The sequence below is a fragment of the Lutjanus erythropterus genome, chromosome 6 (assembly GCF_056507025.1).
Source record: "Lutjanus erythropterus isolate fLutEry1 chromosome 6, fLutEry1.hap2, whole genome shotgun sequence".
In the NCBI taxonomy this organism is placed as follows: Eukaryota; Metazoa; Chordata; class Actinopteri; order Lutjaniformes; family Lutjanidae; genus Lutjanus; species Lutjanus erythropterus.
In genome coordinates, this window is record NC_139322.1 from 2,547,916 (window position 1) to 2,572,050 (window position 24,135).

Genomic DNA, 24,135 nt, shown 5'->3' on the forward strand with positions numbered 1-24,135 from the left:
ACACACACACACACACACACACACACTGCACAGTTCACATTTCACATACTGCACCGACTGGTACGCACAACAAACACCCCCCCCACCCCTCCTCCTCCATCCTCTTACTCTCCATATTCTCCATGTCAATCTCTCCTCTTCCTCTCATTCTCACCCTCCACCCCTCTTCTGTCCCACATTTCTGTCCCGCGTCTCTCTAGCTTTTTCTGTCTTTTCCCCCTTTTTAAATGTCAGTTTACTTTATTGACATGACAGCCAAAGGTTACAACAGAAGACAATATATGTAGACAACAATACACACATGACAGTCATCCCTCTTGTTTATATTCAGGGATGCAAACTTGGCACCAAACAGCAATCATGTCTGAATCTGAAATTTTGATTGATTGATTGAATTTTTATCATTGTGTCAGGCAAAAGCAATGTGCCCAGCCTGAACAGGTTCACAACAAACTCATTCTGTATTGAATGCCTGCAACACAGTCCAAGGAAGGTTTGACAGGACGTTTTTCAGCCTTGCCCCTTACATGCAGAAATTTCTCTGGAATCTCTGAATCTTTTAATGATATTATGGATTGTGGATGGTGAAATTCCTGCAGTTTTGTGTTGAGAAACATTAGAGGATGCACCTTTAATATCCAATCATGTCACTGTCACCTGTTATCAGTTAACCTCTTTACCTGTTGAACGATCCAAACAGGTGTTTCCTTGCCCCATCCCAACTTTTTTGAAACATGCTGCAGGAATCAAATTCAGCAATAAAGCCATAAAGTTCATCGGTTTGAACATTAAATATCTTGTCTTTTTACTGTATTCAAATGAATGTAAATCACTAATTATTTGCAGATCATTCTGTGTTTATTCCTGTTTTACAGAGTGTCCCAACCTTTGAGTTGAGGTTGTATAATATTACATGTCATTAGTTCGATGCATGTTGACGGGTCAGTTGTTATCTGTCTGTTGTGGCTGCAGGTAACAAACTGAGCTGCCAGTCTTGTGGTTTTTCTGTCCTCCTCCAACAGAAAAGAAAGTTTCTCATCATCAGTCAGGGTCATAAAGCCTGCAAAGACCTTTTAAGAGTTCCTGCAATATTTATTCATCTGTTTGCCTGCCCTCAGCCTATCCCAATCTTTTCTTTATGTTCAAGAAAGTCTTTCAAATTCAAATTTGTTTTTTTCCTCAATCTCCCTCTCCACCTTTGTTTCTCTTTTCTCTCTATCTCTGTCTACTCTCCCTCCCACTCTGTCCTTCTGTCCTCTTCTCTTCCTAAATATCTTTTCTTTTTTTTCAAATTCAAATAACATTTTCCATTTCAAAGCTTTTATTACATATTTATTTTGGGTATTTTTACCTTCACTTTGATAGGAGACAGTGGAGCAGTGACAGGAATGAGAAGAGAGGGAGGCAGGTTCACATGCAACAAAGGACTGCAGCCAGATTCAAACCAGGTATGTTGGGATTATCTCAAATGTAAGTGTCATATGAGATTCGCTTCACTGACATATTAAAGCATAATCTTCAGTACATGAAGTAGATTTACTGTAATTACCCGTGATCAGCTCGACGTAGACTTGCCCACACTGTGATTGGTCAAATGCAGCAAATGTGCCCCGTTTATGTGAATGCACTCATGTCTAGATCAGGAAACCCTGGGTTGATTTCCTGAGCTGATAACCAGCTTCGTGTGACTGCTTGGCAAGATTTTCTGGTTTCTGTACCAGCCTATGACAGGAAATTGAATATCTTTGGGCTGTGGACAAAACAAGACATTTGAAGACGTCATCTTGTCTTTGGAAAACACTGTTTGACATTTTTCACCATTTTCTGACATTTTATCGACCAAATAACTAATTGATTACTCATCAGATAATCAACACATTAATTAATGATGAAATAAATCCTTAGTTGCAGGTCTTGTCACATTTCTGTCACGCTTAAACAAAAAAAAAAAACACAACAAAGACATGAGACATAGTTTAACTTATCCCCCCCCCCCCCCCCCATTCCCTGTCAAAGAAAAGGTTGTTGAAATGTGGGTAACTCTGGTATGAACTCACACACTCGCACTCACACAGAGTCACACTGAGTCACTGACCAGCTGATACTGATGATACAGTTTGTGACATTTGCGTCGGCTCTCTTGTGGTATGAAGAAACACAAAATCAAATGTTTCTCATGAAAAGCACATTAAAACAATACATAAAGTACATTTAAAAAATCTGTTTAGCTGTAGTTCTGTTTATTCATCTAGATAGTTTTGGTGTGAGCTGCAGAGTTTTGGAGATATCGGCTGTAGAGATGTCTCTCTCTTTCCAAAAATCATGACCCGATTACCCACGATAATCCACAGACCTTGTTGTGAGCAGTTTCATATAAGACCTACTTTCTTTCTATTTTCTTCATTAATCTTAATCAACTAAAGGTTCCCTCAGTACATTTTTCTAGTTTCTGAAGTCCAACTTCAAGTTAAACAGCAATTCTGGTATTTTTAGACCTAGGCCATATTTATAATTTTTTTTTTTTACATTTATGGTGGTCTAAATGACTAATGGGTATGAAGAGTTTTAGTCCAGTAAATTGTCTCAGCCAGCAGCCATGAAACAGGCTGCAATAGCTGCAAAATAATCCTTGAGGGCAAATGCACTTGTCAAAGTACATCCACTAAAAGTGTTAGAACTAACACTTTAGTTTGGATAACTGAAACAAACTGACTGACCAAGGCAGCACCTTTAGACCAAAAATTCTCATGCTCTGCAAAGTAAAATTACTGTTTTTGTCTAAGGAGTCTGGTGGTTCTGAAAAGACCGATGTAATGGCCTCAACTCATCAGAGAGCGCTTTCTGAAAACCCCTATCTCTATAATTATTCTCTCCATAATGCTGTCAGACACTTTGAATAACAATCTACAGCCGCAGTTACTGCTAATCCCTTATCTAAACCACAAACATCATGTCAGCATCACGCTCGTGTGACGACAGCATCCACGGCACACTGAAGCGTCTGTCTATATATCTGTATTGTCTGTGCATTTCAAAGCATCAGCAGCAAATGCGCAGCCAAACTTTCTGTGCAATATGCAATTGTCCTCTGATATTCATTTATTTATTTTAAACAACATTACTTGCCTTTAACCTTATTTATATTATTTTATAGTCAGTTAATGTTTATATTTTAGTGCTGTTTGTTGTTGTGCACCAATGTGTCAAACCAAATTCCTCAGATGGGAAAACCTGCTTAGCAAAAACTTATTCTGATTCTGATGTGTGAATATTCCTGATATATTTTTCCATCAGTATGATGCATAAGCACTGCAGTGTATGTGAGTGTGCGTGTGTGTGTGTGTGTGTGTGTGTGTGTGTGTGTGTGTGTGCATGCAGTGGGTATGGATAAAAAAAGCCTGTGGCTGCACTGAGAGCAGACAGGTGTTGGTGATCAGAGCAGATGGATTAGAGTTTTACAGTGAAGTTGTCTAGTGGCAGTAAATGTACAGTTTGTTCATGAAAAGCTGTGCAGAAAAAGTTCAAGAAGTTCCCGTGTTGTGCTTCACAGCCGTGGGATTAAACTGGAGCAGAGTGAGCTTATCTCAGCCTGTGGAGCACACTCTGCTCCGCCAAGGTTACAAAATGTGAATAAAATACATTTTCAGTGCTTTTTTACTGCACACAGACACACAACACACACACAAACTTTACGTTTATGTGCAGATTGTGAAGACGCTTCAGGTCATTTTCTTTTTACACTGATTACAATGAAAGTGTTTCTCTTGTGTGAGACCTGCAAGTGAAAATTGAGCAAGGATTATGTTATAGCCCTTTTCAAAGCTGCAGGAGGAGGAGACATACCCGACCAATTTTAAAACATTTTCTACCTATTAGTTAGACCCCAAAATAAGTAAGAATAGGGCCCAGGTTTAAAAATACCGGAATTACCCTTTAGGATTATTTTGTGAAACAACCATGAAAAAAATGACTTACATGTTCAAAGATGCTTTTCTTTGTTTGCAGTGGCTTTAAAGCTTTTGTATTGTAGCTGTTGCCTGGCAACCTAAAAAGAAATCTGTGATCAATAAAGAGAGAGAACCACATCATGGACAGGGAGGAGTCACAGCTGTCACATCTGTAAGTAACAAGTTCCCAACAAACAGAAACTGGGCCCAGGGGCCAGTAAACTGGGTTGAAGGGACCCAGTGTGACACATCTGAGGGAGGCGATCAAACTCACAGCTGAAACTGTCAGAGGAAAACAAATATGACCAAATATGTTAACAATTAACAGCTGACAAATATAATATATAAAACTACTTCAACCATTCAACTTCAGCTTCTCTTCATTAATGTGGTAGCACCGTTAGAGGGAATAATACCAAACAGCTCAGTCAACTCCACTGTTCCTATTGGCTAGTCCTGAATGGTGTGATGTCAGTTTGTGAGGGCACTTAGAAATTCCTGTAATTGTCTCCATGTTTCCCTCAAAAAACATCTTTTCAAAAGCCAACAGATCACAGTGAAATCATTGCACCCTCTCATGAATGACAATCGTGATGTGTCACGACGCGCATGGTGAGAGCTCGCTGATTCCTCGCAGATGCCCGAGAGATATCGAGCAGGCTCGGTATTTGGTCGCGTCAGGAACGGTTTGAGGAGCCGTGCAACAGCTGCAGCCAATGACAGCAGACACAGGCTAGGTGAGGAGTCGAGAGGAAGAGACGGAGAAGGAGAGATGGAAGAGCACCGGAGCAGCAGCCAGAAAAGCCCAAATATAGAAACATAATGAGCAAGACAGTGTTACAAAGAAGCACTGTGGAGACGTGTGAATATGTGAGACAACAACAGAAACATGTAACACTGTTTCTTCAGTATTAGAAGCCTAATGTCACTTCTGTCTGTATTTTTTTGACAAAACATAGTTTTGGAGAGCAGACAGACTCGTAGGGATTTCTCAGGTAAATGATGTTGTAATGTGTGACCTGAGGCCTGAGTGATATGGCTGAAAAGTTGATCAGTTTTACATCCATACATATAAAATTGATCATGTAGCTCTTGACTTAAGACACGCTGTGTGTTTCAAAGGGCAGAAGTGGCTAAGGTGATAAAATCAGTTTGTTATATTACTGGTTTTAGTCGGGAAGGTATTCCTGCAGTTTATGCACAGCACTGTTCTGATAGTTGTCGACAGCAGGGTCAGGTTGCGATGATATAGAGCATGACATCACCCTTCAGTGACACTTTCCAGCTCCTCCACCTCAGCCGGCTCCTTTCTACTCTGAACTTCTGATGTCCGTACCTTTGACAGTTATTGTCCACCTTTTAAAAAATCCCAAAAACTGCCAAACCAGCGAGTTGACCTGCTCTTTTTTATCTTTATCACCTGTCAATGGGGCAACCGACAACACAGATTGGCTGTTTGTGTGTCACCCATATCACCTAGGGATATGATTGGCTGTTCATGAGAGCACACATGGGGTTTGTCTGTTAAATGATTGGCTGTTCGTGGGTCACTGGTAGCTCGCTCCATTAAAATCTGTACTCAAGTATGAATATTGTTACATTACTGAAATATTACTGCTACTCAGAGTATTAGGTATTTTTTTAAGTGATGATGTTTAATGCATTATCAGTATCAGGTATTCTGTTTCTCTAAATCGTCTGTCTAAATTATTTTAAGCTCCTGCTCTGCTGCTGTTTCCCTTAGTCGTCATGGTCACCTCTCCAAAGCTGTTCCTGCTGTGACGGGTTTTTATTTTTTAATTCCAGTAATTCCATCCCTGATTCATGATTACAAGGCAGGCAGTTGCGTTGTGTGAACACTGCAGCAAGTGGACAACTTTAAAAGTCATGTAGTGTGACCAAGGCATAAGAAAACTGTCCCAAAAATATATAGAAACACAGCCGACTCAAAAAAATTATGTTAGTTATGAATCAGTTTATGTATTTTAGAGGGAGAAAACCCAAGCTGTGCTGCTGCAGCTTCTCTTGTAGTATATCTGGGAAGTTTTCTGCGTTCTGTCCTCTCAAGTTTGCTTGCTTGTTTTATGTTTGGAGGCAGCGTCAGAGCAGAAATCAGAGCCTCCATGATGGTGGACCAGATTCCAGGTCAAGCGATTAGTTACTGAAATGTATCCTGTAACAGTAGACGTGTCTCAGCAGGTATGTGCTCATGTACGTAGATGTTGATGTAACTGTACATGTACAGTAGCTACACATATAAATATCAGAAAATCATTTAAATACAAAATTTTAAATACAAAAATACATTTACACAAGCACAAACTCATACAGTCATTTACACACTATAGCTCAACATATATGTGGGACTATGTGTGTGTGTGTGTGTGTGTGTGTGTGTGTGTGTGTGTGTGTGTGAGTGTGTGTGTGTGTGTGTGCGCACACAGATGCAATTAGGGCCTGTGACTTGCGCTGTGAACACTCACTAAAGCTGTGTTTTCATTCTTTCAGCCAAGTACATCACATCATAACACACACCCAGCTGTACCCACAGGCTCACATTTCACTGTACAACACATTCCTCATAGTGTGTGTCTAAATGTGCGTGCGTGTGTGTGTGTGTGTGTTGAAGTAAGCAGAGGGGGTGAATGTATGAATCCTGTGGGTCACCGTTTGCTCCGTAACACCGGCCTCATGTTGACAATCTGCAGGGAGACACGGCACATGTGTGTCCTGACCTCACTGTCACACACACACACACACACACACACACACGTGCACGCGCACACACACACACGCACGCACATGCATACACACACACATGCACACACACGAGCCAACTCAAGTTTGTCGAGTGAGGGCTGAAATGACTTTGCACTGGTGATATAACACTACATGCATTAAATCTGGATTTAATTACACTGAAAAGGCCTTTGGCTGACTCAGGTGTCCATGTTTGCAGGAGCTTCAGTCATGTTTGTTGTTAAGCACAAACCTGCTGTAATTACAGCACACATGGGTAACTTTGGCATTAAAATGTTGATCGGAGAAGCCACAGGGAGAAATGGCTTGTAGAGCCAGAATATATATTTTTTTACATCTAATTCAGTGAATCAAGAATTTATTTTAGTACAATGTTTGGTTAAAATAGAAATAAAGCTAAAGGAAATCTTTCTAATATAAATAAGATATTACAAAAGCTCACCACTGTACTACAGGACTGGAAAGGCTCCTTAAATTAAAATTATAAGACATCACAATTCAAATACTGCAGGGAATTTACTTGGAAAGTGAGCACAAGGTGTGTTATGCCCTGTGGATATGGTAAATGTTACCTCAGAGTAGGGACTATTTGTTGGAGAGGATGTGGAGAACATAAAGCAAATTAAATACACACACACACACACACACACACACACACACACACACACACACACACACACACACACTTTTTTTTATTAGTCCAATGTTAACACCCTTTTGGGAAGAGGTTGAGAAAGCCTTCATGAACGTCTCTGAGTTAAATGAACATCTGAAACCAGAAAATTGCCTGGGTATTAATTAATTAATAAAAGACCACTGACATGCATCTCTTCAATATACAGTTCTGTGTGTGACAGCCAGCCTGGGGTGCTGGGGAGTTTGTGGCAGGGGCAGGACCTTTCTGTGCACAGTTTGCATGTTCTCCTGATGTCTGTGTGGGTTCTCTCCGGGTACTCCGGCATCCTCCCTCAGTCCATGAACAAGTCGCCAGGGCTGACACATAGAGACACATTCACACCTACAGGATATTTAGAGTTATTAATTATGCTGCATGTTCCCCGCCTCTCGCCCGTTGTCAGCTGTGATAGGCTGATAAGAATTGATTTAAATATGAAAATCAACCAATGGAAGAACCTGCGAACACACAGAGATGGCCATTTAGTGGTGGCAAAAAAATTTGCTGGTATCAAATGATGTCAGCTGATATCCTTTCGATCAAAAATAAAGTTCATAAGTCTGTGGCAGTTTTACAACTGCAATTTTTACTGCTTTGGCTCATGATTTGGGAGATGTTGCCCCCCCCCCCCCCCCCCCATCTTTAACTTCATGGTGCCTGTGATCATTTCAGTTACAAGCTGACGAGATCAGGAAGCTTTGAATCATCCACAGCTCCATTTCTCATGTTCCAGGCAAAACTATTGTTCACAGAGCATCAACCTTTATTTAAACACACTAAGAGGAAGATCTCTTACAACAAAAACAATGTTTTAAACCAACTGAAACAAATGAGAACAATGAAAGAACAAATGGCAGACAACAGAGTTTTAGTGACTCGCATCCTGTAAGATCTTTCTTCCAGAAATGTGAGACTTGCAGGGTGGAGTCGGAGCGTCCAGTGTCAGTTTGTTCTTTTGTCCTGCAGTCTGCTGCAGCTGGAAGGTGGAGACAGGCCAAGAACAAGTTCACTCATGTCCGCTCTGATGTGAAGAGTCTTCAGTGAGACAGGCTGAGATCCCAAGAGAGATGAGACAGGTCTCTGCAGAGCTGTTGTGATAAGACTTGATGTATGGAAAGTCAAATGAATCAGCAGAGAAACAGTTACACATTCAAATGTGAGTTTCGTCTTTTCATACTGCTTTGTAGGGGAGTGGTGTTCTTCAGTTTTTAGACTGGATAAAACAACTTTATGTGTGATTTTTTTTTTTTGTGATTTGGAGACTCTACAGTTTGTGCAATTCACTTAAAGACCACTGTTGTAAATATGGACAGCTGTCTTGCAGTCTTTGATTTTGCAAGGCTCTCTCCAACCACTAAAAGCCACTGCAACATTCACTGTACTGTTGTCCAGCAGCCTCTTGCAAGGTCACTGTCTCTTTCTCTCTTCTTACTCCTTGTCTAGACCACAAATATCATGTCAGCATCACGCTCAGGTGACGACCTCATTCACGTCATGCTGAAACATTTGTCCATATAGGATCCATAATGTCCGCACAGTTCAAAGCGTCCAGCAGCAAATGTGCAGCTGAACTTTCTGTGCAGTCTGCAGTTTTCCTTCAACATTTGCGAATATTCCTGATCTTTTTTGGCATCAACACGATGCATATGATTGTGGCATGAGCATGTGAGTGGATGAGCAAAAGAGAGAAAGAAAAAAAGAATGCCGCTCATGATTGGAGCGGAGGGATTAAAGTCTAGCAGAAAGTTGTCTAGTAGCAGTAAATGTACCGTTTCCCAACAAAATCAACACTGCAGAAAGAAAGAAATACTTGTGTCTTGCTTCCCAACTGCAGAGTGAGGTGAAAGAAAGTCAGTGAGATTACAAACCAGAGCAGAGGGAGCTGCTCACTGGTGGTGGAGTTAGGGATTAATATTCTTCTCCAAAATGAGACATTTTCTATCCTGGGAATTTGCAGGAATCCCAGGAAATTCACTTTTTTTAAGGTATAATTTTGTCTACCATCAAAACACATCGGTCATGTTTCAGGCAACACCATAAGAGAAATGTTGGTTCCAAACCTGACCTCTTTAATGTGTTATCTGGTGGTATTAATAATTACTGAGGCAGAAGAACATCATTTCAACATTAATCTACAATATAATGAACAAAATATAAGCTGCACATGCAGCTTCACCTTCGCTGCAGCTGCGAGGCCCACATATTGTCTAAATTTATTCCTGTATATTTTGAATATTTTAGAATGATTTTTTCCCCCAGTTTGTGGTTTTCTATTTCCCAGGAAATGGGAAATGGTTTGGAGGTGAAGTCCCAGGAATCCCATTTCCCGGGATTAAACCCTGAGCTTTGCCTCTAGGGAACAAAATGTGGATGATGTGGAGGCCTTTTTACTGGGCATCAACCTCACAAATTATTTGGAGCATTTAGTTGTTCAGTCAGAAAGTATCAAAGCGTGCTCTGAGTGGACTCAAGTGGAGGAGCACTCTGCTGATCATGTTCCACGAGCCCAAAAACATGGAGGTGGTATCCGGTTCTCTTTCATACATCCATGGTTATGCACCAAAAAGAGAATGTAGATGAAGCTGTGGCTGCAACAACATGCACACAGAGTTCACTGGACTTATTTTGCCAGCTTCCTGCTGTGGTTTGGACTTACAGTGAACATGTGGTGGTTATGAACAGTTGGCATAGCTCCACCAGTCTCAACAAGCGCATCATTATCATGTCATGTAAGGTAATAAAACAATTACAACATTTGCCCTTACAGGTGTATTTAAGTCATGCTGTGGTTTCTCCTTCATGCAGTTGTGGCTCACTGGGACAGATTGCTGCTGGGTGCTTGTTGCTGGTTTGCCTCTTATCAGGATGTGTCCCTTTGGACATATTCTGGACACAGCCAACTGGGAGGAGACCAATTTGGAGGGACTGCGTTTCCCACCTTGTGTGGAAGTGCTGAGGTCAGTCTGGTGGAAAAGTGGATTAATGTTTGATCAAAGTCGATGATCCTCTGAGAGACCAAATTTAAGGCTTGTTCAAAGTGAAACAGAATTGGAGAAAATGATCATTTATGAAGAGGGAAACGCTGCTCTGAATATCAGCAGAGGGTCAAACAGCAAGTGAGAGTAAGACAGAAAAAGAAATCCAGACACGATAGCAGAAGTTTGCGCAAGAAAAAAGATACAGAACAAGAATAAAGAAGTAAAAAAAAGGGGGAGAGGGAGGAGATTTGACTGGAATTCCCCCTCAGACACATAGTGGGACTGATGTTAAACTGGGCCGAGCAAGCGTTAAATCCTCCATACCTCACAGCTGCACTGTGATGGGCCTGGCAGTGCACACACACACACACACACACACACACACACACACACACACACACACACACAGATCCATACATCATGTGAATAGTATGTGATTGTGTGTGAGTGCACTGAGCCCAGCCCATGTGATTCTGTTGTCATTGACTGACTGCTAATGGCTAACAGATGAGCATGTGTGTATGTGTATGTGTGTGTGTGTGTGTGTGTGTGTGTGCAGGGTGTGGACCCTCTTAGCCCTTCGGAGTATGATTAGTTCGGGGACCTAGAGCCAAAACGTGCATGCACACACACACATTCTAACATTATGCAACATCTGAGCAGACCAGTGTACAGTGTAGCATGGCCTGAGTGTGTGTGTGTGTGTGTGTGTGTGTGTGTGTGTGTGTGTGTGTGTGTGTGTGTGTGTGTGTGTGTGTGTGAAACGAGCGTCCCATTATCACAACCATCATCTGGTCCTGGACCTGTCTGCACTGCACGTGCTCCGTGATGATGTCATGGCTACAGGAAGTCGACCACTCCTTAGAGACGATGTTAAACCTTCACAACCAGTCTGCAAAAACCTCGCCCAGTGCTCAGAGACTGGGGGTACCGGTTTCACTGGGGTCTTACTGGATTCATTGGTTTTACTGCTGTCACACGGTGCTCTGATGAATGTCAACGTTCTTTACGTGGTGAAACTTTCATGCAGCTTTGGTTGCACGTGCAGTGGAGTTGCATGGTGTAAAAGCCTCTGCAACACACATGAAGCTTGTCTGAAACTCAACGGCAACAGCTGCAAAACTCTCAGCTTTGTGAAACTAGTCTCACGCCGTAGCACGTTACATAGCGTAACGTGGCAGAATTATGGCATCAAACCATGATGCATAATCATTCCAACTGATGTCAACTCAACAACAGTTTATCACCAAAATTAACAAATTAATTGAACAGGAGATGGTCTTTTGGATGCATCAGAAGGAGATAATCCTCACAGACTTCAAGTCAAGGTTGATAACACTGTCAACAAAGAAACCCGAGTGAGACAAAGTTTATTTACACTGCAGTTAGCAGCTGAGAATCAGAGCTGTGAAATACAATCTAAAATACAATCATATATCAAGTTACAATTTCATACTGATGTCAGAAGGTGGCAACAAAGAGGCATTTATTTATTTATTTTCCTTCAGTCAAACAGCGAATGTACTGACATTGGATCAATTAATAACGAAAATTCAACCAATCCTTGTGAATTCTGCACAAACTTGCAATTTTGTCCAATCACCGTACTTTTTCCACAAATTTGACCAATCATTGTAGTTTCTTGAGAGTTTTTACAACCATAGCAGCCCCTCACACAAAATCATACATGGTTATCATTGCTATTGACATTTATCAGTGCTCTGTGCAGTTTTATTTTTTATAATTTTGTGCTGGTTTTGAATGATCTTATTTACATTTAAACAATATTTTGTAAGAATTTTTGCAGTCTTTTACCTTTTTGGTTAGGCAATTTTATTTTTGCAGTTTTCATTTTTCATGCAATTTGTTTGCCAAAAAAAAAAAAACACCTAAAAACATTGCAGCATACATTGCAATTTTTTAAGAAAAGATGCTGTGAAATCAGCAATCTCAAGCCACAACAATCCCCAAAAATGCCTGCAAAATCCTGCAGGGACTGACTGGTCTCTCTTTTTAGCAGCCACTACATTGTGTTTTTTCCTGCAGCATCTCAATAAGCATCAATGCACCAATAGCTTTCTTTATATTCTCTGGAACAGCCTTTATGAAGCAAAGCAGGCAGCCAATACCAGAAGAAAAAGATACAACATACCCTTCAAATTAATTTTATCCAGTGAGAAAAAGATACAAAATCAAATGTAGTTGCAATAACACTTGCCACTTGATATGATCTAGCAAAAAAAACAAACAAAACTAGCCAGCTAATTTTAGTGAAATTAACTGTTAAATTGTGTTGCATGACATTTTTTTTGAATTAACTGTCAAGTTGCGTGGAAATCACATTTAATTCAATTTGCATCCTACAACTACCTGCATGAAAGTTTCACAGTGAAAAGCCAGCCTCTTACTGGGTTAACTAGTTAAAGTAGTTTTACTGGGGTAAAGATGGTTGCATATTTACTGGTGTCACTGGTATAATTGGTTTCACTAGTCTCTAGATTTGCTGTGGTTACTGGTTCCACTGATCCTCAGTGGTTGACCAATGGGATTAAAGATCTCTGTTTTCATGTTATCAGCATTTCAGGAATGCTGAATGCTCATGCTGTGTTCTTGGTTGCAAATGCAGATCCTGTGTCACAGCCAGTATGGAGCACAGGAAGAGCCTTGGATTCAGCTGAACTCTCAGGAAACTTAACCTCTATCTGCTGCAGTGAATCAAACTTCCAACATGGCGGCATGTTTCCTGCAACCATCTGTATCCAGTCATCGATTCATCCTACAGTGAGTGGATCCACATTTTAAATCTTTGTCACATCACAAGCCCACATCACTTGATGTTTATGATTATTATAAAGAGGTACAGATGTTGATGTTAAGCACTTTGACCTCATTTCCCCTCCTGGTATTACTATGAGATCCGTATCTGGAGAACTGATCGTGATCAGTTAATGCAGGTGGAAAACATGCAGTTAAAATGCGATCCATCCTAGTTTTTGGTGTTCTCCTGTGTCAGCTTCTCTGGAGGTGATCTGGCTCATATTGAGACCAGATCTCAGCCAGGATGAGTACAGTCCAGCCACATTCTTAAGAAAAGAAAAAGCTACAGACGAACCTTTCCTCATCTCAGTACAGCGACATTGAATGAGAGCAGCTTCCAAAGAAAGACGGCGAATCTTGGCTTAGTTCTAATTGGCCCAAAGTCCATGTGAAGTAGGGCCAGTGGTGGAGAGAGTACTGACAATGTGTACTCAAGTACTTTTTCATTGCTAAAATATTGCTCGATTACAAGCAAAAGCACTGGGGTTACAAAAGTACTTAAGTAAAAGTACATAAGTATGTAAGTTTAAATAATAATAGAAAGAAAGTACAAATATTCATCTCAGAACAACTTAGAGTACTAATTACTTTTTAACCGTTGATGTTTAATGCATTGGCAGTAGGGGGGTTCTGTTTCTCCAAATCTTCAGTCTAAATTACCTTCTGCTCCTTCTCTGTTCTGCTCAGCGGTCACAGTCAACTCTACAAAGAAGGGCTGCACATTTTGTGCATTTTCCTTGACTGATATTTGAAAGCACAAACAATTGATTAATCATTAAATATTAATTTTCTTTTCTGAAATCTGTTGACTAACGTATGCATGAAGACGTAAAGAACATATTTCTGCAGGGGCTGATGTGTCCAGAGCACCGGCTACAGTGTGGAAAAGCAATGGAAACTCCCACAAGGACAAAAGTGTGACTTTCAGTATTTGTACATCAACTGACCCTGTCCAATCATAGAGTAGCAACCATAATAAGGCATCACAGGCCTCTCAAGCTTTGCATTTCTCTCCATGTAGAAGTGGCGTGCATGGGGGTCTAAGAAGAGCGAAAGTTTGTGTCTCCTGAGTTTGGAGTCTGGTGTTGTTTCTTGTAGTTTTTCAGAAACCTAAAACACGAGAGCAAACGTGAAGAATGGACTTTAACTTTGTCTTTATCTGTTCTAACATAAACTGAATATGTTAGCATGCTAATAAGCGCTGATGGTCCAGTTTGTCTGGCTGGGTGACCATCTGCAGGTCTGCTGCACTTAAAGATACTACAAGGAGATTTAACTGGTCACGAAACAGTCTCAGTTTATTACTGATTCCTCTATATGACCTACATAAGTTAACGAGACCATCTGTGAGTGGATCAGCTCTTTCTCTATAGTTGTTCTTAACGCCTGCCACCGGATTAGTTCTTTCCTGAAATCAGATGAAACGAGCCAGTTAAAACGAAGCAGGATTAAATTTTTATTTAGACAATTTCACTTATGACATTATATTTTGTGGTTGTTACAGTGGAAACAATTCCTCTTTTGTCCACAGGGGCCTCCAAAATCAACTCAGTATTAAAGTTTCTTGTAGTCGCTTTAATCTAATCCCTGCACTGCCTTTTTCCACATTGATGAGTGTATTTCGGTCATCTATTGTATAAATCTACGTGTCATTTTTCACTGTCAGACGTGTTTGCTGGGATGTAGCTTTAGCTTCAGTCTGTTAGCATTAACTTTCATTAACTAACTTTGCATATTTCAGACCCTTTAAAAGGCTCTTTTTAAATTTTTTAAATGTGTCAGATGGAAACATTAAAAAGTCAACTGACTCAGAGTCACTAGCATACATTAGCTAGTAACACTTGTAAAACCTGTGAGCATTTGTTTAACCCCACAGTTGTCAGCTTTCTTCCACAAAGAACAAGTTGAGAACTGCAAGTGAACATTTTATGGACTTAAGATTGTAGCATTACATTTTTTTTTGGCACTCCAAGGACCAGTCGGGAGGAGAAACAGCAAAGTCACACTGGGACTCATGTCCAGAGTTAATTAAAAGAGACAGAAAGAACGGAAGCTCCTCCTGTCTGAGAAAAGTGGTGAGATACATGATCTAACTGTAAAGACGTCAGAGGATTTAAAGTCTCACATACGTTTAGTGAGTTTAATAAGCTGCAAAAGTCAAATAAGCATCAAGTGATGACACTTGTGCGCCATATGTGATGTTATGACAGATAACAATCTCATGTCTGTGGGTTAAATTCGCCACTGGAGGAAGGATGTGGTTAGCTTAGCTTAGCATTAAGTATGGAAGCAGGAGGAAACAGCTAGCCTGTCCAAAACACAAAAAAACACACATAAAAAGAGCTTCAAGCACCTGCAGCTGTTACATGGCTCAGCCGGTGGGTGGTGGGTGTAGAGTAGGTGCCATGGATGCAGTTTACATTGTTAAAATTTACTATTGAACTCATCTAAAGGATTTAAAAATCTGTTTCCCTGGACTGTTAAATTCCAAGAGGAGATAAAAACTCAGACAGAGTTAAAACAGAGCTGCAGAAAATCCCCTCTGACTGACTTCACTCTTACAGGAAACAGAGCAGCTGAGGCAGATTGCATCACCACATGTTCTTCTTACTCTTATTATTGTTGAGTGTGGAGAAACTCATGAGCCAACAGATTGGACTGCAGGATTTGTTTGAGTAACACTTTTCAAAAATAAATGTTTGCAAAATGATGTACAGAGTGCCAAAAAACTAAAAAATAGACATAATACAGACAGAAGTACCACATGATAAAGATTTTTGCTGTGAAATATTGTCTTATATTAGACTGAATGTAATTTAGTATGGGGAGACTGCAGATTGAACTGAAGCACTTAAGGAGTTTGTGCAGTTGGTGTGTAAGAAATGACAGCAGTTTTTAAATGTTACGTGAATTTAAGTGAAGAGCAATTAAAGTGTTAATTTAAAAATAATGGTCTTTCCAAATAATTGAAAAGTCAGTCGCAGAATAAAAGATATCAGCGGTTGAAAGGTCAGTAGATGAGTCACTCCTGAAAGCAGATCAGCTGTCAGCTGAAGGGTAACACACAGGTGCAGTGTTGTGGGCGGACCTACCAGGCCTGGGCCCACCCACCTGTACAACTGGCCCACCTTAAATGACTGGGAATATATATATTTTCATATTTTTTATTTTTAATGATTAAAATCAGCATTTTAATACACCCTAATACACTCTACATTTATTCAGCTATTATCACATGTGAGGTCTGGACCAATCACAACGGGACATTATTCATCGCCCCAGACATGTTAGGCTTGCACACACACGTCACACTATGGCGGTTGTTAAGCAGAAAATGGTGAGAGGTGCACTGAAAGCATATCATTATCTTATTTTATACCTGTAAATGCATTTGTCATCAAAAATAGAACTTCTATAAAATGCGGACAGTACAGGAGGCGGAGCTAAATATTCCCGCCTGACTTGATTTTCTTCAGATGACCTTCACAGCAGAGAGAGTTAAGTTTATGAATGAACGGTGCAGAGCACCGCGCTCAATCAACTTAAAGACTAATCCAGCCAGATCAAACAAAACTGCATTAAAAGGAATCAAAATGTCAGTTTTCTTAATGAATTGATGAAATAAATAGAAACTGCCGCAGTGAAATAAACTATCTCAGCACTGAAACTGTTTTTTAAAAGACTTTAAAAATCTCATAATTAACTGGAAGTGCTAGTCGCCCTCCACAGCGTGATATCAGTCATCTTTGTTAAAGGAGCTCTAAAACATTGTTAATCTACAGTGTTTCAGTTTATATTTTCCTTTTCTTATATTTTCTTTTTCTTTTTTTATTTCCCTTAAACAGCACAAAAAGTTTCTTTATATACAGTGAAAAAGAGATTTATGTAACCTTATGTAGTTGTTATGTAGCGTCTATTAAATGTTACTGACAGTATTAACTGTCTGTAGTAGTAACAGTAGAATGTTTTTTTTTGCAGTAAACCTGCTTTAATAGCGCCAAACAATACCACTAACATTCTCCATGCATCAGTGAACAGGCTAAGCAAAGGTGTTTGAAAAACACTCGCCATGCCTCTATTCTAGCAAAGTTTTGCGCTGTTGCTTCGCCTCCAACCTATTTTATCTGGTCAAAATCCACACTGACATCCTTGGCATTTCCCTCAACAAAGCAGTCAACAAGGACAACAGGACACATCTTATATGATCCACAGCGTTAGACAGACATTAGTTATGAATAATAAACTTAACTTGCTCATCTGAAACCCAAACGCACATGGCAAACATTGCTCATATTATATCTGGATATTATTTTCACCCTCCTTCTGTTGTTTTCTTGCTCACTTCCAGTAATGCTGGCATCTCATCACAGGGGTTTGAGGCCAGTTTACCTCAGATCAACTGCAAAATTCAGTTGGAGCACAAGAGAAAGTTACAGCATGTGCACAACAAATAGTCAAAGCATCAGTTAGTACATAAGACTTTGTTCAGACTGCGGGTATATCAGATTTGTTTCTCAGATTGGATCTTTAAGACAGACTGTACACTCTGTTATTTGCAATTGATTAGACCAGATTTGTGTGTCCAGACATCACCAATCTATCTGCAGGGGTTGCTGTGGTAACGGCGTAAGAGTCAGTGACTACGTACACTGGTGATGCGTCTTTCTAACGAGGAAGCATGAGACACGGAGCTCCATCATCTCGCCCTCCAAACAACCGCATCTGTAGAAATCTGATTAGAATCGCATTTCAAACCACCTCCAAACGTGGCCTGGATATAATCTTCATATTGCCAAAAAGGGCTTGCAGTCTGAACAAGGCCGAAGTTTAAGTGCTGAAAGCTGCTGAACTGACAGTCCAGCAGTTAAAGAGGTTAAGTGTCAGCAGAAGTGAAAGCAGTCGAACTGCTGAACTGAAACTTTGAGGAGTAAAAAATGAAGGCTGACAGAGTTGAGCAGCAAACAGTGAAAGTAGCTGAAAGTGTTTTTTACGGTAAGTTCAATAATGAAAGCTGTCAAGTGTAAAGGGAAGTGAAAAGTCTGCTGCAGAAACTAGTGCGTGGTGAAGAGCCCTCTCCAAGATTTTAAATGAAAAGGGCACATTTTGTTCTTAAGGCCCAAACACACTAAAAGTGGTAACAGGCGCACCTCATTTTTGACGTCTGTCAATTGATGCTCCTGTAGCGCACTGCAGCTTCAGATCTGAAATGCCAACACCACAAAAACAGCTGTAGTTTTGGAAGAGGTAGTAATTTATATACATCTATTTCTTTAGTATTAATTTTTGTCCTCATCTGATGACAAAAAGTTGAAACCATGTCGGAGTGGGAACACCAAGACAGTCTGACGTGCCTCAAATTGCTTTTAGTGCATCTGCTGCCATTTAAAACAACAGTCATACCTCAGATTTGAATTGGACTATGTGAGGCTTTATGTTGAAGTCTCATTTGTCTCAGGTGTCAGTTATATTTCATCTGCAGACATCTGTTTTCAGAAAGAAATGTACTAATTATTTGATTATTTTCATTTTTTTAGGTCACCACAATGCAGGAAAAAAGTCTTGGAAATTCAAAACTTTCAGGCAAATATGGCTCCACCATATACATCTAATGACATTTTACTTTCTTTGCTCCTGCCCCTCAGACAGTCCGCTGTCGTTGCAGAGTGACAACTGATAGCAGTTAAATTATCCATTTAAATTACAGCTGAAGTCAGAACAGTTGAAGCATGTAAGCACTCAAAGTGTCAGTTGGCATGTACAGTATGTCAGCAGTGACAGCAATAAAATGCCAGTTGAAGTGTAATTGCTGAAAGCGTGTTAAATTTCAGTTGAGGACGTTGAGTTGTCAGTTTGCATTTAAGCGCTGAGATCTAAAGCATGTGGTTCAAGGGTTTCAGTTTATTCAAGGCCCGTCAAAATCCATCTTGCGCCATGGTGCACAGGGATATCCCACCCTGTCCTGTACACCTTATCAGCTGCACACAAGTGGCTTGATTAATTCATGGGTGTGTTTGGGATGTAACATGCGATAAATCAATCAGAAAGTCAGCTCTCATCGTTTTTAAGAAGCAGGTGCGCCCGAGGAGCGAGGAGTGTGCCTGTGCCACTCATAAAGGCAGCTGGCACACCCAAAAATCAGATGCAGCTTTACTAAAATGTATTTGCTTAATCAAAGAATGGACTATACAATGACTAAAACACTTTTTGTACTCTGTTCTGATGGAGTTATAGGCAATCCTAAATGGAGAATAATGGATGGTTATGTTTGTGGAGGAGCTCATCAGTCTGACCTCCTCTCTGTTGTGGTGAAAATTAGAAGTGGCCCACCCAGTTTTTCTGATGCACACCCAAAGTCTTTTTTTCTGGCCGGTTCAAGGAGTACGAGGAGGACACAGTTTGTGTCTCGCCCTTCCTCCGCTGTGATTGGACAGCTGGGTAAAAAGTGACAGTGGCTACATTTATATGCACTCTAATTTTCCACTATTACTCAGAATATGGCAGTATCCTGAATTTGATGCAGATCGTGTAAATAGCATATTCCTATTCTGAAAAAGACAATATTTCTACTGAGTTGCTTAAATTTCTAGTGAAAATACATATTCCTATAATATTCTTGTTTACATGCAGCTGTGCATACCCTGATCATGGACATTTCTTTGCATCAGAATAAGATTTTTTCAGAGTACTCTACTGTTGGCAGACTTGTTTGACTGAGCAAACACAGCCTCCCTCTTTCATCCATTAAACCACCTTCTTGAAAACATCGGCACTGCAATATTTACTGCATGCATATCCAAAAATCTGCTGATATCAAATGTTTAAAATAATGTTAATAATTTGAGATTTTCTTTGGAACATGCCTCTGTATTCCAGCCTTGCAAAATCGTGGATAGCTGGTTTGTTTACAGAACCAAGCCGACTGTCGTAAGTTGCCAACTGCAGTAAAAATCCCAGATGCATATTCTGAATTTGCTGTACACGTCCTAATTCAGAATAGGGAAAAAAACTGAATATTGTGTGCATGTAAACATAGTGACACATGCAGTGTTTTATCCAAAACTGAACCTTTTTCACCTCTTGGCAACCAGAAAAAAAGCGTAATGCTAAGCGCTCAGTGCAGAATAGACGCTCAGCACCTCGTCACACTGCAGGTTTTTGTAGCAGAGTGTAAATATCTGGCGTTCCCATCCGAAATTCAGGAAATACGATGGCCTCAGAATAAAACATTGAAGAGAACACAGCTCCTAAGAGCTGAAAGTAATTAAAATTAATTAAATGTGGAGTTTAAAATAATTTAAAACGTTACAGTACAATAAAAAGGTTTAAACAGACCACATGTTGCACAGAGTGATAGCAGAAACAGAGTAGAGTCGAGTAGAGTGACAGCAGAGTGGAGACAGCAGAATGGGGTATCTAATGTGTTTTAAAGACTTGTTTGGAGTGGAGTCAAGTACAAACTCACAGCAGTTAGTCATGATTCAGTCATCGATACAGACAGAGCCAGAAACACACCCTGAGAGGAGGGGGAGAGGGAGGACGGAAGGAAGGAAGGATGGAAGCATGGAAGGAAGGAAGAAAAAAGGGAGAGAAGAAAAAGACAAAGAAAAGGGGAGTTTTTTGATGAAGAGAAGAAGGTGGAGAACTAAAGGAGGCATAAAGAAAATAAGAAGAATGTGTAGAAGTAAAGAAGGAAAGAAAAACAGTACAAGAAAAGAAGAGAAGACAGGAAAAAGACAATGGAGGTTTGGGAGCAAAAACGGAAGCAAAAATAGAGAAAGGTCAATAGGAAGACAAGTAGCGCCAAGGAAGAAGAGAGGAATAGATGTTCTGAAATGAAAAAAGAGAGACAGAAGGAGAGACAGTGATGAAAAAAAGACAAAATATTTTAGGAGTCAAAGGAGAATCGAGGGAAGGAGATACAGCGGGAGGAGGAGTGATGGAGGAGCAATGAAAAGGTCAAATAAAAGGAGGAACCACACCCTTGTAGAGAGCAGGAGGGGGTGATGTCAAGATGGAGAGAATACGAGGAGAGGGGGAACGAGAAGGGAGGAGAAACGATGAGGTAGATGAGAAGGGAAGGAGGGAAGATGAGCAGAGGATGAGGAGAGAGGGAGTCCCACCCTGAATGACGGAGGAGGGGATTTCTGCTGAAGCTAAATGACAAACAGAGAAAGAAATCCAGTCAGTTTTTCACCACACTGACAGCACATTCACGAGAAGTCACATTATCAACACTAACATTAAATCACATGAAATGTAAAACAAAGTTGTACTGAGTGACTGGATGTGTTCACGTAACTAAAGTATGCAATTTATGAATATATCTTTAATATACTCTTATGTTTTATGTATTTAAAAAAACAGCCGGACTCATGTTAAACCAGCCCAATTCTGTTCACCCGCCCAAACCCATTTTAACCTGCACAATGCAACCCAAAACAGCCCAGTCTGGCAACACTGTCTGACAGCAATAAGGAGTTGCTGATAGCTAAAATAGATAATCTAAAGGCAAAAATATCCAGTGAAGGACACCAAAGTTACATCGTTGAAGGCCAAGTCAGACATCTGGGAGGACTGTGGTGTGTTCAAAGACTAAGAATAACGTTGACAGGGACTTCACTGCTTGTAAAAACTTTCAAAAAGTACTATGAAAGCACAGAGGGATTGGTTCTGGATCTCAGCTTTGAGGATGCGGGCAGGAGCAGGTTTGCAAAGCTTGACCCATGCAGGACGGAAAGAACGGGAAGAGAAAGAAGGATGTTAGAAGTGTGGAAAAAAGGGATGATGGAGTTTGGGATGAAGAGAAGAAGATAGAGAGCTAGAAGAAACGTAAAAGAAAGTAAGAAGAAAATGACAGATCGGAAGTTTCAAAAAGCACTGGCTTTTGATAGCTGTCATCACTATGGAAACACATCGACAGCTGCAGAAGTAAAGGGGCTGCACCATCATGGGTAAGGGGTTGGTTCTGGATCTCAGCAGAGGCAGCTGGACCCATGCAGCAGAATCACGGCGCTGAAACATGACGGCTTCCACGGAAGAGCACCCGCTCCGTCTGTGGACATAAAGGGCTCAGTTTTCAGAAGCAGAAGCTCCATCCAGTCTGTGATCCAAACAAGGCTCTCAGACACTGAAAGAGAATCTGAGAAACACTGTGCAGCATCATGATAACTCAGTACCAGAAAATAAGACAGTTACCTCCTGCTGATGTGGCTCAGTGACCTGAGGACACATGAGGACGTGTAATGTTAGCGTCTCTCTGTTGTTTGTTTTCTGTGGGTGTAAATATTTATATGGCTGAATGATCTGACTCCTCTCTGACGCTGTGTGGTTGTAAATGAGTCTGTAATTTAGAAGAGTGGTTCAAGTCCAAGAAGCTTGTGTGTGAAATGGACACATACTAACATTCAAATTAATGCAGGAATTATGACTTTATATTAACACTGATTTTAACACTTTGATCTTTATCTTTGAGGGTAATAGTGTGAAAGATAAAGAGCCTCTGATTATTAATGTGTTTGTTTTGTGTCTCTTGTCTTTTTACAGATACTCTGGAGTATAACAGACACAGGACAGATGTTTGGGTGCAGATGGTTCACGTGAAATAACACTTTTATCTATTTCGTGAGACGTTTATTGTCTGTAAAGTATGTGACCAGATTAAAGTGACTCCAGGGCTAAAGAAAAGAAAAATGTCTGTTCCTGAAATGTGTTCGGGGATTCAGACTTTGCACAAATGTTCACTTGGACTCAAAGATGAATGATTAGATTTTGGTGGTCAAAGGTCAAAGGTCACAGTGACCCCACTCAACACATTTTTGACCGTAACTGAAGATTTCATGCAAATTATGAGAAAATTACATACAAATATCTAACAAGATAAAATGATGAGGTGATGACATTTCATATCCAAAAGGTCAAAGGTCAGCTTCACTGTGATGTCATAAGTGATCAACAGCGGCTTCAGTTTGAAATCTTGTTTCAGCTCGTGACAATGTGTGTGGAGTTAATAATAATGTTGGACTTGAACTTTGCAAATCTCTGCTGGTTGCATCTGGCAGTTGTGGTGACATTGCAGTAGCTACTTTATCTTTTGCCTGGCGAGGATCTGCGCTCTACTGAGTGACCTCATCTAGTTTTGTTGCATTTTTATTGTTCCGAAGAAACTTTCTACACATATTTTATGAAAACACTTATTTAGATTGAAAACATAAATGCTATTCAGTCTAATTTATTAAAGCTTTAAAGCTTTAAAATAACCGTTAAATAAATATTTCACATACAAAATGGGGCATTGAGATGATAGTAAGTCAGTGTTTCCCAACCCTGGTCCTCAAGGCTCACTGCCCTGCGTGTTTTAGATGTTTCCCTGCTCCGACACACCTGATTCAAATGATCAGGTTGTTGTCAGGCTTCTGCAGAGGCTTGATGATGAGCTGATCATTTGAATCAGGTGTGTCGGAGCAGGGAAACATCTAAAACACGCAGGGCAGTGAGCTCTGAGGACCAGGATTGGGGAACACTGTAGTAAGTGGTGTAGTTCACAGTTGCATGGTCACGTTCATTATTAAGCTGATGGTTTGCTGAGCTACAGAGTAAACAAAGATTTCAATTTATAAAGTAGGCCTTATTTATTTCTACAAAATATATGAATTCAAATGGCTGCATAAATACATATGCACACATGTTCTTGCTCTGTGATTGGTGGCTTATTTATTTTTAACTGGTGATATTAGTGTTAAAAGTCATTCAAATAACATAGTTGCTATATTATTTACTTCTGGCTGCACATGTAGGATGATTTCAGGTTATTTGTTTTGCAGGACATTTTGTTCATTTAGTCAGAAAAGACCTGAAAGCGAATTACAGCTCTCTCACATGAAAAGAATTGACAAATATCAGAAAAATAATAATATCAAATATATTTTTAATGTTGTATACTATCTCACAGTTCCCAGCA

At 40.2% G+C, this 24,135-nt stretch overlaps 1 long non-coding RNA gene across 1 annotated transcript; it reads left to right on the plus strand.

Annotated features, from left to right (window-relative positions):
- The first annotated feature begins 1,346 nt into the window (after nucleotides 1-1,346).
- Nucleotides 1,347-23,155, plus strand: LOC146324619 (uncharacterized). The gene is made up of 3 exons (XR_014770642.1): nucleotides 1,347-1,448; nucleotides 12,988-13,142; nucleotides 22,722-23,155. It is a non-coding gene; the product is annotated as an uncharacterized LOC146324619 (long non-coding RNA).
- The last annotated feature ends 980 nt before the right edge of the window (nucleotides 23,156-24,135 follow it).